This window comes from Papaver somniferum, chromosome 7 (assembly GCF_003573695.1).
Source record: "Papaver somniferum cultivar HN1 chromosome 7, ASM357369v1, whole genome shotgun sequence".
Classification (NCBI taxonomy): domain Eukaryota; kingdom Viridiplantae; phylum Streptophyta; class Magnoliopsida; order Ranunculales; family Papaveraceae; genus Papaver; species Papaver somniferum.
Genome location: NC_039364.1, coordinates 227477954 through 227494725, shown reverse-complemented (window position 1 = coordinate 227494725; position 16772 = coordinate 227477954).

Sequence of the window (16772 nt, the reverse complement as noted above, 5' to 3'; positions counted from 1 at the left end):
TTAAACAATAGTCTACCCAAAGAGGTTAACCATATGAGCGTTTCATACCAACCATGTTCTTCTTCACCATAACTAGTTCAATTGACTCAAATGAACTAGTTAAGAGAGTTGTTCAATTGCAAGGAAATCTTATGTAACTACACAAGACACAATTGAAACAAAGATGATTTGATTCACTCGAATCGGTTCATGAACTTTAATAGCCACGGTTTGCAAATGCGTTCCGTAATCTTTTAAGATTAAGTTCAGAAATCATCTTTAGATATATAACCTTCTCAAGTTCGAAGACTAGGTTCGCGGACTTAAGACACCGGATAGAGTTTACAAACTCCAGCAGAAATTCTCGGGTTCGAGAACTACACCGGTTCGCGGACTTGGCTCACGCAAGTAGTTTGTCAACTCCAGCAAAAATTCTCGGGTTTGAGAACTTCGGCAGTTCGTGGATTGAGTTCGCGGACTTGGCACTTGCCATACTTCTGGTTCTCTTGATCAACAAAGTTCGAAAACTTCGGTTCAAGGAATCCATTGGTTATATAATCTAAACTCTCATTCCAATCATTGAAACATTCTTAGAGGACGTTATATAGTTGTTACACTATTTCTCGTCAAAGCAATTTTCAAAGTGATTGAAACATTCATGACTTTCGTCACTAGGTAAAGATAAACTTGGTCGAAGCTAAAAGCTTACCAACACATATTTCGAGATATAGATAGGCGAGGTATACTCGGCTCGAAATACCAAATATGTATGATCAAGTCTATATATATAGCATACGAATTTTTTCTCAAAGAGTAGGAGATAAAATAGATAGACTTTTGAGTGATAGATAAGTTCAAGTCTCCACATACCTTTTTGCCGAGAAGTTCCACCGGTTCCTTGAGTAGATCTTCTACTTGTATTATGAATCGCCATGAAGTCCTTGAGCTCAATTACACTTACTATGCTAGTCCGAGACTTAGCTATAATAGACTAGAAAACAAGACTTATAGTTTTGATCACTAACATTGACAAACATGCTTGAGATAGCAACGCATGCGATTTTGACCGAGCAGTGCTCTAACAATCCCCCCCTTTGTCAATTTTAGTGACAAAACTATCAATACATATGGAATACAAAAAATATAATGAAACTTTAGTAGTTCCTATTCCACATGTCTAATCTTCAACATTCCTCGAAATCTTCGTCACTTCCAAGTACTCCAATGATCCCAAAGGTTGTAAGTTTAGCATCATCATTGTTGAAGATCCGTAGCTATAACAATGAGAAAGCATCGGTCTCGATCATTGCTATACAGTGTCATAGTATTATTATACAGTGTCAAAGTCCAATTGTGTCACAACTTCAACAATAATACTATGGTGATATGTATCACCCCCCCTTAGTCAATACTCCATCTCACATGAAAACCACTCCCCCTAACACAATGATCCGAAAACCATATGTATTTGTAGTGTGAACTACATATTAATTCTCCCCCTTTTTGTCAATAAAATTGGCAAAGGTACAAGAACGGGATCATAATGAAATTTCCGTAAGAGACATTTCATGACTGAGAGAAAAAAACACACATCATCTTATTTAGATGCAATCATACAGCCGAAGCTAACAACATTCATCAAGGAGTTTAAAGATACAAGATAACCCTCTAAAATTCCACAGCCGCACACCCCTCAAGATATGACCATTAAGCACAAGTTCAAAAGAACTCTCCCCCATTTGATGTCATTCCCAAGGGAACAACAACGAGCGACCTTAATTTCAAGAGAAACGAAGGATTTTATTGGACACCAAAACCATGAGAATGATTTTTATATCCAACACTCAATCAAATTATTCATAAATAAACCCATGAATAATCTAATCGGAATACATAATCAAATTAACCACAAAGTGATCAATTTAATTCATTATGCTCAACATAAGTAAACTTACGGAGCAACGACTAAGTTAACCATACAAGAGAGTGATTGGATTAATCGTTTATGTACTCCACACAAGAGAACTTGTGGAGTAATAACTAAATAACCAAGAAGATGATTAATTTAGTTCTAAATGCTCAACATAACGTACCTCACGGAATAACCAACCAAGCTAATCAAAAATAATCAACTTAGTTGTATCGTGCTCAACATAAGACACATCATGGAGCGTTACGGTAATACAAAAATATGGATCAATGGAGATCTATACCGTGGAATACACAAGGATTTATTCTTTTGCACAAGCATATACAATTGCAATAATCCTTGGATATAAAAGATTTTAACCTATCTTCCGTCAAGGGTTGACAATATAGGCTTAACTTTTGTATATGTCAAAAGTCTATTCATTCTTAAACCAATACATGAATTCTGATCGTGAACGACTTTACTTTTGACAAAAATATGGGACAACAAAGTTCACGGACGTAAACACAAATATCCCATAACAAGTTGCAATATAACAAAATCAAAAATATTGCAAAACATCATCCTCCAAATAGTTTTCGAATTTTAAACCAAAAACCCTAAAAACAAGAAGATGAAAATAATAGCCATGTGTAGTCACAATCATCGCTATTCAAAGCACTAGTTATTCTTCCAACTAAACCAAAAAGAAGACATACTAGGAAACAATAGTAAATCAACAAGCTAAAGGAAAACAGACTCCAATACACTTTTCGAACACGAACTAAGATCATATGGACGGTTCAGAAACTACACGAGTCATGGGGTCTTTGAGCTTGTGAAAGACAACATTCATTGCAACATCAGAGTGGTGATTCTCTTTGCGAAGATCATTAATGCATGGCTTTATGAGACCAAGGTCAGTAGTAACCTTTTTCAACTCAGTTTTCAAAGCATCAATATTTTTCAGAGTAGCAATGAGCTCTTGTTTTGCTTCTCCAAAGTACTTAAGAAAGTCGTGAACAACTTCAGCAGAAATCATATTATCCTTTTCAGCATCCTCATGGACATAGGAAAAGTAACATGAAGCATTGGGATGATCTTCGTCTACAAGAATTCTTTTCTTCTTAGAATCGACAACAACTTCTTTGTCAAGGAATCCTCTTGTGAAACCACCATAGCAAGATGAAGAAGAAGACATACTTGATAACCCAGAAACCAACCTAGAGTATGCGTACGTGACTTGAAACTCACAAGTTGGTATATAAGGGTCTCTTAGAGAAGAGATTCTAGGGTTTTCTTAACAGTTGACTCGTGCCAGAACACGGGTATCCGTTCGAGTACAACATGACCCAGAAAAAGAAGCCCAACAAAAATAAAAAAAAACATGGCTTAAAAAAACTTTTGAACCTGGATGTAGCAAGAACCAAGATTCAACGGAGGAATTCCTAAAGAAAATGAGAAGTAACTTTAGACCAAAACAATACTCTAAGATCAGAAAGTCTACAATCGTTTCGCTATGGACGATAAGAAGATAGCTCAACTTAACAGATGCACATGCCGAAAGTATACCTGGATATCAACACAACTTAGTCAACATGGTTTTTATGAGTAATCTCTTTAAACCTTGTGATTAATTAGCACAGGTATGAGCAATATGCTCATCAAGAGATTTGTGTTTGTCGCCAAGTTTCTTTTTCCTTCCGAGACGAGGAAATGATCCCTTGTTATGTGAGAAATTATCATAAAACTTACTGTCATCAAAATACGAGACATAATTTAAGTTCTTACCAGAAGAATTTTGGTTTGATGAGGAAGACAACCTGTTGACGAATTCTTTATACCCTTCAATTATCTTCTTCAGATTATCTCTCAATTCATCAATATTTCTTCTTTCATCTGAAATTTCTTTCTAAACAGGAGCAATGTTATTTTCAGAGATCATCACACGATCTACCTTTAGACGATGTTTATTCAGATGTCTGTTTTGTTCTCTAGTGTTTGAGGAACTCATTGAACTGACTTTCCTGGTAACATACACAGGGTAGGTACGAAAACCAATTGGTTTAGACATACGAATGTCAGTTACACCTTTAGGAATCAAACTAAGGTGTGCTGAAGTTGAACCAAGGAGTTTTTCTTCAACTTAGAGGTTCCCTTTTGTTTCACCGAACTCTTTGTTTCACATACAAGACATACTTTCTGATCATCAGAATGATTAGATAGTACATCCTTAAAACCATCGTTAGAAGATTTCCTCCATTTATTTGATGTGAAGCCCTTTTGATTGATGGTGACTCCAGGCACATTCGTTTTACAAGAAGGGGTTTCTGTTTTTGCTTCTGAACATGAACCATATTTTGTGTCAGAAGTACTTGGTATATTATATTACTTTGATCATCCTTGAATAGAGAGTTTACTCAAGCGATGTTCAATTTCCAAGGCATCTTTTCTGAGACTAGCTTCAAGAGACGTACACGATGACTGAACATCATAGTTTCCTTTGGGTTTGCAATCTCTTATTATACCAAGTAGAACATCGACATGATGTTTTAACCGATTAAATCTATCAGCTTGGATTCTATCAAGGTTTAGAATCAATTGACTCTCTTCAGCTGTTTCCCGTTCAATTGAAGGGTTATCGGAAGAACACATGACGGTGTTAGTTTGTCTCCTCAGTGTGGAAATTTTATCTAAGTACAATATAGTAGAACCCTTATTTTTAGAATTAGACGAGATAAACTCTTATTTCTGGTATTGTGTTTATCAGAGATAGTACTCTTATCTCTGATAAACGCAGACTTGTGAGGTGTTAACGTGTTTTCCTGCTCTGATACCAATTGAAAAAGCGGGGGCCTAACACCACCACCCAATATTTCGCTTAGAAATCTGTATGGAGTAACTTTGAAAAACTTTCTAGAGAATCAACTAGACAGTCAGACTCAATCTAGGTAAAAGTATCTCAAGGAGTTAATATCTCTCTCTTGTTTTGATTCACTCAAGCTAATAGAAATCAGCGAGTCTATAATCAAACACAAGGAATAACTTGGAGGGTACCAAAGACCAATGTCCAAGGATCAATCAATATCAATCAACAACCAAAGGTCGGATTTCCAATTGATTGATTCAAACGCACAACCTGTATTATTTCAATTATATAAACAAATACAATGCGGAAATAGAAATAACACAGACACCGGAATTTTGTTAACGAGGAAACCGCAAATGAAGAAAAACCTCGGGACTTAGTTCAGCTTGAATACACACTGTATTAAGCCGCTACAGACACTAGCCTACTCCAAGCTAACTTCGGACTTGACTATAGTTGAACCCAAACCAGTCTTCCACTGATCCAAGGTACAGTTGTACTCACTACGCCTCTGATCCCAGCAGGATACTGCACACTTGATTCCCTTAGCTGATCTCACCCACAACTAAGAGTTGCTACGATCCAAAAATCGCATGCTTTAACAATAAACAAATATGTCTCACACAGACAAGTCTATCAAAGGATCAATCTGTCTCCCACAGAAAAACCCTAAAAGTTTTTGCTCCGTCTTTTGATAATAATCAAGGTGGATAATCCGGTCTTATATTCCCGAAGAACATCCTAGATTAATCAATCACCTCACAACAATCTTAATCGTATGGTAGCGAAACAAGATGTCGTGGAATCACAAACGATGAGACGAAGGTGTTTGTGATCATTTTTTATATGTTGCCTATCGGAGAACTCTCACGATCTCAAGCCAATCAATATAATTGTACTATTACGATAGAAGATGCAAGATAAGATCACACAACTACGATAAAAGTAGTATCGGTCTGGCTACACAGTCCCAATGAAGTCTTTAAGTCGTTAACCTGGTTTTAGAAGAAGAAAACCAAAGTTTAAAGGAGAAGCGACTCTAGCACGCAAACTAGTATCACACGTAAGGTGTGGGGATTAGTTTTGCACAATACTAGATGTCTCCTTTATATAGCCTTTCAAATCAGGGTTTTGCCTTAGTTACAAAGCAATTAATATTCACCGTTAGATGAAAACCTAATTTAGATTCAAGCTAATATTTCTCAACCGTTAGATCGAAAACTTAGCTTGTCATACACAAATTACTGTACGCTTCTAGGTTTGTTAACCGCACCCAAATGTGTACATTGTTGGTTCAACGATAGTCTACCCAAAGAGGTTAACCATATGAGCGTTTCATACCAACCATGTTCTTCTTCACCATAACTAGTTCAATTGACTCAAATGAACTAGTTAAGAGAGTTGTTCACTTGCAAGGAAATCTTATGTAACTACACAAGACACAATTGAAGCAAAGATGATTTGATTCACTCGAATCGGTTCATGAACTTTAATAGCCATGGTTTGCAAATTCATTCCTTAGTCTTTTAAGATTAATTTCAGAAATCATCTTTAGATATATAACCTTCTCAAGTTCGCAGACTAGGTTCGCGGACTTAAGACACCGGATAGAGTTTATAAACTCCAGCAGAAATTCTCGGGTTCGAGAACTACGCCGGTTCGCGGACTGGGTTCGCGGACTTGGCTCACGCAAGTAGTTTGTCAACTCCAGCAGAAATTCTCGGGTTTGAGAACTTCGACAGTTCGCGGACTTGGCACTTGCCATACTTACGGTTCTCTTGATCAACAAAGTCGAAAACTTCGGTTCAAGGAATGCATTGGTTATGTAATATAAACTCTCATTCCAATCATTGGAACATTCTTAGAGGACGTTATATAGTTGTTACACTATTTCTCATCAAAGCAATTTTCAAAGTAATTGAAACATTCATGACTTTCGTGACTAGGTAAAGATAATCTTGGTCGAAGCGAAAAGCTTACCAACACATATTTCGAGATATACATAGGCGAGGTATACTCAGCTCAAAATACCAAATATGTATGATCTAGTATATATATATATATATATATCATACGACTTTTTTCTCAAAGAGTAGGAGATAGAATAGATAGACTTTTAAGTGATAGATAAGTTCAAGTCTCCACATACCTTTTTGTCGAGAAGTTCCACCGGTTCCTTGAGTGGACCTTCTACTTGTATGATGAATCGCCATGAAGTCCTTGAGCTCAACTACACTTACTATCCTAGTCTGAGACTTAGCTATAATAGACTAGAAATCAAGACTTATAGTTTTGATCACTAACATTGACAAACATGCTTGAGATAGCAACGCATGCGAGTTTGACCGAGCAGTGCTCTAACACCCTTAAACCAATAGGATGAAATCACACCTATATCCTACACATAATCAAGTAACTAAATACATAGATTATGTTGATGTCGTATTTACGAAGCTCAAAAGATAAGCGTTCTACTTCATACTTCAATATAATTCCTTGACACTTTGATCATAATGATATGACCAAGTCTAATCACTAGAGTATTATATATACTGCTTCCCATGTTATGTTTTCAATATAATACGACTTGAAAGATATGCTAGGAATGAAACAAGTCAAGTCAGTATTACTAATCTCAAATGGAAGGACGATGTCTTCGTTGCAGTCGTTACTTCTACACATTCTTCAGGTCTTTAGAGTAATACTTGTACGTCTCAACATTCCTAGACTTTCCAATCTAACCTAAACGAAGTTGACTCTAGTAAATAATCAAGCGACTCTAGATGAGTTTCGATACTAAAATATGACAACCAAACTTGACATATCAACGGTTGGTGGGTTCAACCGAGCTATGCTCTAATAGGATGTAGAAATAGAGAATGATTCAATCTTTTCCCAAATGGTACCATCTAATTGCACTAGGACGTAATCACTCCCCAATTCTTCTTGTGAGTACAAGGGAGAAAAACACTACTAGGAATCCATTATAAGTTTAATAAATGTTGGCACCTTGATGATACTTGTAGGGAGGTCATTAATGCTTATTAGAATGTTGTTACAAAATGGTTCTCATGTTTTTAAAACATACTAGGTCACTACGGAGTTTTAATATTGCGCTTAAAAAATGAAATACAATCCACTTTGCTAATATTCAAAGTCAACTTAGAATGGTTCAAGATGAACTTATGCATCTTAACCAAGCTAGTTGTAGAAGTAGTATTGTGGACCTCAAAAATAAGCTGAAATTGTGGTATGAGGCACAACGTGAGTATTATATGCAAAGGTCTAAAAAAATATTGTGCTTACTTTTAATGACAAGAATACTAGATATTTTTATGATAAAGTTGAATTTAGAAAAAAGAGAAAAAAAATTGATTCTCTATCTGCAATCTAGTATAGAAATTTTGATTTGGATAGTATTGCTAAAGAACTTAAAGATTATTTCTCAAAAATGAGTAAAAGTATTAATCCTAATAGACCTGATGGTTTTCTTCAAAATATTATCCCTTGTATTACTCCTGTGAAATTGAGGCTCTCATTGTTGTTCTCATTTCTGATGAAGTAAAAGAGATTGTCTTTCAAATGCAGCATGTGTTCACCTGGTCCAGACGGCTACCACCTCGATTCTGCAAGAATATGTGGGACTTGGTTCGTACTAATACTGTCAGTGTGGTTCAACCTTTTTTCCATAGTAAACACTTGTTCAAACAAATGAATTATAACTTTCTTACTTTGATTCTTAAGTCAGGTTGTCCTAAGCATGCTTCTGAATATCGTCATATTAGTCTTAGTAATGTTTCCTATAATCTAATTCTAAGATCCTTGCAGTAGACCGAAAAAAATCATGGATAAGTTCATTAGTTCTTATCAAGTTGTTTTCTTATCTTCTAGAAAAATCAAGGAAAACATAGTGATTGCACATGGACTTGCATATACTACGAAAAAGAATAGGGCCAAGTAATATTTAATGGATATAAAGCTTGATATGTTCAAGGCTTTTGACAGAATTAAGTGGGATCTTTTGGAACTCCTTTGAAAAGTTGATGATTAAGGAGCCTCTCAAGCATTCTATAGTTTATATGACCAAATCGTTCACTCCATAAATTAGTTTATTATACTTTGGTAAAGTTACAATATAAATTTGACTGAATATCAAGCAGATAACAATATAAATCAAAAGACTCAGTAATTACAATTTTTTATCAATCAAGAAAAAGATTTATTGTATAACAAAAATTACAGATTGCTAAGATGCGCACTTAGAGTACCAAATCTTAATTGACATCGGCAAAGGTGAGGAAAGAGAGGGATTGTACAACCAATATCCAACTGTATAACCTAAATCTTCATGAACAACTCAATATTAGCTTGCACTAGGTTAACTAATATATCTTTCCATAGATATGTTTTGATTGTTGTTAAAACAAAACATATTAATTTCGAAAATCTCAAAAAGATTCTCTACTATTTCGGTTTGGGATTTCACTTTGAGTATCAAGGAATATCTTTGGAAAATTAAGAAATAAGATTTCAGCACATGTTCAAATTACTCATTATGTCGACATCTTGAACTTTCCTATTTTGCAAATCCAATTTCCAAATCACACAAACCCTAAAGTGTACATGACTTGAAGAAATCGGTTTTGCGTACTGGGACCAGTTCTACCATGACTCTTAAAACAAGTTAGGATCAGTTCTACCTTGACTTCCAATATAGGTTGGGAGCGGTTCTACCTTGACTTCCAACATAAGACAGGATCGGTTCTACCTTGATTCCTATATCGGTTAGGATCGACCATCAATCCCCTTGATTTCCTTTCGACTATGAAACAGTCCGTACGTCTACTTCCTTAACTCATATAATTAAAGATAGTGTTTCTAGGTATGAAATCAAACCTATGTTCATTACACAATCTAGTAACGAGTTACAAAGATTATATTGATGTCGCAATTACGAAGTTCAAAAGATAAGCATTATACTTCGTAAATCAATATACCAACACAAAATACATATATATATTATTCCTTGACACTTTGATCACAATATGATGATCAAGTCTAATATACTAGATTTTCATAAATATAACTCCGCATGTTATATTTTTCAATCATAAACGACTTGAAAGCATACGATATAGAAATGGAAAAGTCAAGTCATGTATTACTGACCTCAAGTGGAAGGATGATGTTATCGTTGATTCAATAGTCTTCGGAATCTTCAAGTCTTTAGAGTAATACTTGTATGTCTCAACAATTCTAAAATTTCTAGTTTAACCTGACGAAGTCGACTCTAGTAATCTAATCAAGCGACTTATGAGTTTTTATACTAAAATATAACAACCAACCTTGACATATCAACGCTTGGTGGGTTCAACCGAGCAGTGCTCTAAAATTTTACGTTATATATATTTGTGATGTTATTATATTTGAAAATAAACTTATTATTATGTATATATCATTTGAGAGATGTTCATATATGTATTCTGAAGGAGGGTTTATATTTGGGTTAATCTTTGTCAAGAATCTCTATTTTAATATTGAATTATTGATTTAAATCCCTAATGCCTCAATATGTTGTTTGATCGCTTAGATAATTAAGTAGCTTAATTTTGGGGACTTACATCTGGCCTCCACCATTGTGTTATCTTTATCGAAATTTGAGGACCCTCAACTGCTTGCATGGGCCAAATTCAGGATTTGTACTATTTTTAAGATGACCAAATTATGATAATCAGGGTCGACGTCCATATACCTGGATCGCACATCTTCTTTCTGGTGTTGCTTATTATTGGAAATCTTTGGAAATTCGTATTTGGAAACCACGAGTCTTTTTCATCTAAGGTGCCTACTTGTACATTAAGGCCCAATGTTGGAACAATTGCCGAATTATTCCTGCACAAAAAATTAAATCAAAGACGAAAGAAATAATGTTATGGGTGAGTGGCGGACTAGGTCGCTTTCTTTAAGACGTTTCACGACTCTGCTCAAGATTGTGCAAGCAGTTCTTCAATTGCGCGTCGTCCCCAGGATGAAACAGCCGAGATCAATCTCTTACATAGTCGCTCTTGCACGTTGAGAGGATGTGAAACTTCTACACTTCATTCTTGCTCAACAACTCTTTAGAAAAACTAAGGATGATCACACACTTGTATTTCTTTTTCACAAAAATTCATTTTCTAATAAACTCAAGCGACATAATAGAAAACTCTCACATAAGAAAAAGTCTTCTACAACTCTCCCAATTCTTTTCATCAAAAACTAAAACAATAAAGAACATTCATCTCGCATTTTGTTTTTCCAACCAAAATTATGATTTTTAGTCAAGAGTTTCAAAACATTTAAATGTTATTAAAAATGTTATTATGGTGGAGTTAACACCACTAAAACCACAAATATGTAACGGTCAAAATTAATGCTAACAAAATTAAATTTTCTTTTATTAAAAATTTAATTGCTATTAAAAACATTTTTATTGGGAATTCAATTTATGTTTTAAATATATATTCCCAACAATACCTCACTTATATTTCTAAAACATTGAGCAAGAACGTACAGAGTTGTGCATAAGCAAAGGTATCTGGCGACTTGAACCTTTACGTAGTGTTAATAAGCTCTCTTAAAATATGACCATAGAGTGAACATAAGTCTTGAACTCTAGGAGATAACAAAGATTACTTAACACACACAACTTTACTAGTGTAAAGTCTAAAGCCAGTACATTACGGCCATGCGCTTGTATCCCAGTTTAATGAATGATCTAGAGAACTGCCCATATTCTCATAGAAAGAGGCCACACTTTCACACTCATATAGGTGAGTTTATAAAGAGTACTCCTGAAATTACCCTACTATAAATAGAGATATAAACATCATTTAAGAGTTTAAAATTTTAAAATAAAAAATTAAACTCAACCTTTACTCGTTTCAGGATGTCATGCCATGGGATGAATTCTTCAAAAGCATGATTCTCGCATCTCCATATCATCCATGACTTCGTCTATTCCCTTTGAACCTATTTCTAGGTTGGGTATCCATCATAAATGACTCAATCTCAATGGGCATCAACCTCATCCCATAAGATGTATTCACACCTTCTTATTAATCCTTTCGTCAAAGGATTAACGAATACTCTTTTCAGACACTATATAATCCATTCTCGTAACATCAACTCTTATAGTGATAGGTACATTTCTCAACTCTTGCAATAGCCGCGGTACTATCATATTAGATTAATATGTATGTTCCTCTATCTTGTAGAGGATCCAATCACTCCATCCCTTAGAGGATTTTCCTGAAAGGATGTCCGATCATATTCGTAATATCCTTAAGGATTGCGGTAACCATTTAGATAGTGTATTTCTAGGTGTAGTATGTGTTTGAAACACCTCATAACCTTCTCAGTATTTCACCAATTTTCCATACTAGGATTGGTAAATCTAAATATAAAACCCCTACTACGGAAGTAATTTATTACACCCCCACTACAAAAAATATATATATATATATAGTCAATCACGTAGCAAAAATCATACCAAGCTACCATACTCATGTCTAGAGTAATCACACACAATCTCAAAAACATTAGCACTAAATCAAATGAGTGAAAACTAGTTTACAATCACACTATATATATTTCTACTTCTTTTAAAAATCTATTTTCATTGTAATGAAATAGATCTAAAAAAATAACAAAATCATTTCAAGAATATATACTATCATTCAAGTCTTTCTTGTCAAATAGAAAACTAGGCATATTCTTAATTTCGTCAACATCATATAAATTATAATATAAATTCAACAAATCAGTTTTGCATACAAACAAAGAGTGTTATGCATTTCAGTTTCATCAGTTTTGAAATGATTCAAACTAATCAAGTAAACAAGTTTTTCTTTCAATTGCTTCAAAGTTGTTTTCAGAATATTATGATGACTTATTTATCCTATATGCTTTCTTTTCTTGTAAAAACTACACAGTTTTCCATGCTTAGCTTACATAGATTCTTATCTTTAACTTACATAATCAAGTGTATTTCTACTTATGAGTATAACAAATCATGCACATTAAAACAACATAAACAAAACAATAATGTAAGTTAATTTAGCGACACAAATATAAGTGTCAACGAAATGTACATTCTCTGTTTGCTTATCTAAATACAGTAGGTTCATAAAAACTTTTGCCAAAGATTTTTGTTTTTGAAGAACAAAGTTACTCTCTGTGAGAATTTATCTTCCAAAACTATAAGCAACACAATATTCATGGATAAAGTTTAGTCTCACTATAAATATGCTTTTGTAGGTTCATTCTTAGTGAATTACTTGCTACCTTCATTTTTCTAGTTCCTCTAATTTTAAATCAAATTTGGTAAAACATAAGGTATGCAACCCCCACTAATTTTCAACTCAAACAAGAATTTCAAAACAATATCAAAAGACTCCAAAAATTGTGAAGAACTAATGAACCAATGATTTAAGCCCAAAACGTTTTGCACAATATAGAGAATAAAGATTCAAATAATTTTTGTGAAAACAACATTGCCTAATTCACTACTCAAAAGATCATATTTGATATCAAGACAAGTTCCTCGAAGCATCTTTATAAATTCTCAAATATTTTATTTCATTCAATATCATTACAAGTTGCGTAAGATTTGAAAATGTACATGCTTTTATGAGTTAGGTAAGATTATTACATACATGTTACTCAAAAATTCACCAAGTTCGTAAGAAAATATAACATGCTCATATTCATCACTAACTCATTGATTTCCTAAAAGCATGACAAAATCTCATAATTCAAAATTCAATTAATGTTACGATAAAATTCTAATATTATATTCAAACATTTTATCCAAAACATATCATTTGTAGTAGTGGAATGATAAAATTCAACAAATTTCTAATCTCAATCTTGTTAATAACAAGACAGGCGGAAACTAGATTTTTTCTCATTCCGAAAGAATGAACATTTTTGATAGAATTGTTCTACCCGAAGTAAACTTTGAGACCATACCAATACCGAAAATTCTAATGATGTGAGTGTACCTCAGCACCACTTTCTTTTAAACGATTCGGTCCAACTTTTGAACGTATAACCTATCAAAACAAACATGGTGTAAAACACCAATATATACCGACCTCTCACCGTATCCAAAATTCACATTAACTTAGATTAAAAAGAATTGTTAATAACGTTTGATATCCTTGCAATGTCGTGTAAGCATATCAAATACCTTCATAATCAAAATTATGTTCATTTCTTGGTGAGAGTTGATTTTCAATTTGTTTTGACTAGGTTTCATTCTTTGGGTTTTGGTTTTGTATCAAATTCTATCTCATAAATTCCAAACTCATATGAGTCACATGTTTATTGTCATACACAATAATTCTCAATATCTTGTTTCCCTAAAATTTATTATAAGATTTAATAATCAATTTATTCAATTCAGATTGCAATTATTTGATCACTACAATAACTACAAATAGTTCATCAAACATATCTCTTTTGCTTTGAAAACTCAATTGGTCATAAAACATTGTCCATTCTTTGCACAACAACAAAGAAATCAGCAACACCATTGCTCCACACATCGACTAATCTTCCGCAATTTTTATGTCATTGGAAAATAAAAACTTTCTCAAGTAAGTGAATTTTCACGTGTCATAATAATTTACATGTGAGTATTTGAAACCAAAAATAAGCAAGGTATGCACTTACATAATTACTTCAAGAATATTCACAAAATTAGTACTCCAAGCTGCTCTTAAATATCAAACAAAGATACAAAGTTCTTTAGTTATAACATCATGTATTTACAACTTTCTAATAAGCATATTATCAAGCATATGCGGTGCATAAGTTTGATTTCTAACAATGATCTTATTTTTCATTACCAAAACAAGATTATGAAGTACTAGAATTAAAACATGATTTGTAATGTAATTTCTTACATCTCTAATCTCTAAACTCAAGTATTACATCTCCTATTTTTGATAGACACACACAACGATTTTGAAATCACCACATCTCTTAAAATAAAAATGTAAATGCGAAATTTCAAAAATGGGTATTAAATATAAATTTCTGATCTAGATGTCTCATGTCACACATGAATTCAAAATTTCTACACAAGAATCAGACAAACAAATTTAATTAGGGGTAAATTTTTACTCGTCAAAATTTTTCAGCAACTTTATGGAGTTTTGTAAAATACCTTAAAAATACTTTTCCGTGTCCAAAATTTATGAAATTTAACATGGAAAATCTTCGGGATGTCTAATATCTCTAGTAAAAATTTATACACCAAATTCAACTCCGTGTAGGAGATAAGAATAAAACTCTATAGCATGTTAAAAACATTTCTTTATCATCAAAAATATTTTTTTATGCTAAATATTAACGAAGAAAAATATTTAACCATGATATGCCTAGTGCATCAAGATCAAAAATAAATTTACTTTAGGAACCAAGTAACCTAATTCCAAGCATCATATTAAATCGTTAAATAAAAATTATACCATTCATATAATTCTAGAAAACAAATTAAAACAGTGATACTTATTGCGTTTCAGCAATCGTTTTGTTTTGATATCCATGGAGAATAAAACGTCTTAAAATTGTTGGAACAATTTCCGAATTATGCATGCACAACAAATTAAATCAAAGACGAAAAAAATAACGTTATGGCTGAGTCGCGGACTAGGTCGCTTTCTTTAAGACGTTTTGCGGCTCTGCCCAAGATTGTGCAAGCAGTTCTTCAATTGCGCGTCGTCCCCAGGATAAAACAGCTGAGATCAATCTCTTACATAATCGCTCTTGCACGTTGAGAGGATGTGAAACTTCTACACTTCATTCTTTCCCAGAAACTCTTTAGAAAAACTAAGGATGATCACACACTTGTTTTTCTTTCTCACAAAAATTCATTTTCTAATAAACTCAAGCGACATAATAGAAAACTCTCACATAAGAAAAAGTCTTCTACAACTCTCCCAATTCTTTTCATCAAAAACTAAAACATTAAAGAACATTCATCTCGCATTTTGTTTTTCCAACCAAAATTATGATTTTTAGTCAAGAGTTTCAAAACATTTAAATGTTATTAAAAATGTTATTATGGTGGAGTTAACACCACTAAAACCACAAATATGTAACGGTCAAAATTAATGCCAACAAAATTAAATTTTCTTTTATTAAAAATTTAGTTGCTATTAAAAACATTTTTATTGGGAATTCAATTTATGTTTTAAATATATATTCCCAACAATCCCTCACTTATATTTTTAAAACATTGAGCAAGAACGTACAGAGTTGTGCATAAGCAAAGGTATCTGGCGACTTGAACCTTTACGTAGTGTTAATAAGCTCTCTTAAAATATGACCATAGAGTGAACATAAGTCTTGAACTCTAGGAGATAAAAAGATTACTTACACACACAAATTTACTAGTTTAAAGTCTAAAGCCAGTACATTACAGCCCTGCGCTTGTATCTCTGTTTAATGAATGAATTAGAGAACTGTTCATATTCTCATAGAAAGCTTCCACACTTTCACACTCATATAGGTGAGTTTATCAAGAGTACTCCTGAAAGTACCCCACTCTAAATAGAGATATAAACATCATTTAAGAGTTTAAAATTTTAAAATAAAAAATTAAACTCAACCTTTACTCGTTTCAGGATGTCATGCCATGGGATGAATTCTTCAAAAGCATGATTCTCGCATCTCCATATTATCCATGACTTCGTCTAGTCCCTTTGAACCTATTTCTAGGTTGGGTATCAATCATAAATGACTCAATCTCAATGGGCATCAACCTCATACCATAATATGTATTCACACCTTCTTATTAATCCTTTCGTCAAAGGATTAACGAATACTCTTTTCAGACACTATATAATCCATTCTCGTAACATCAACTCTTATAGTGATAGTTACATTTCTCAACTCTTGCAATAGCCGCGGTACTATCATATTAGATTAATATGCATGTTCCTCTATCTTGTAGAGGATCCAATC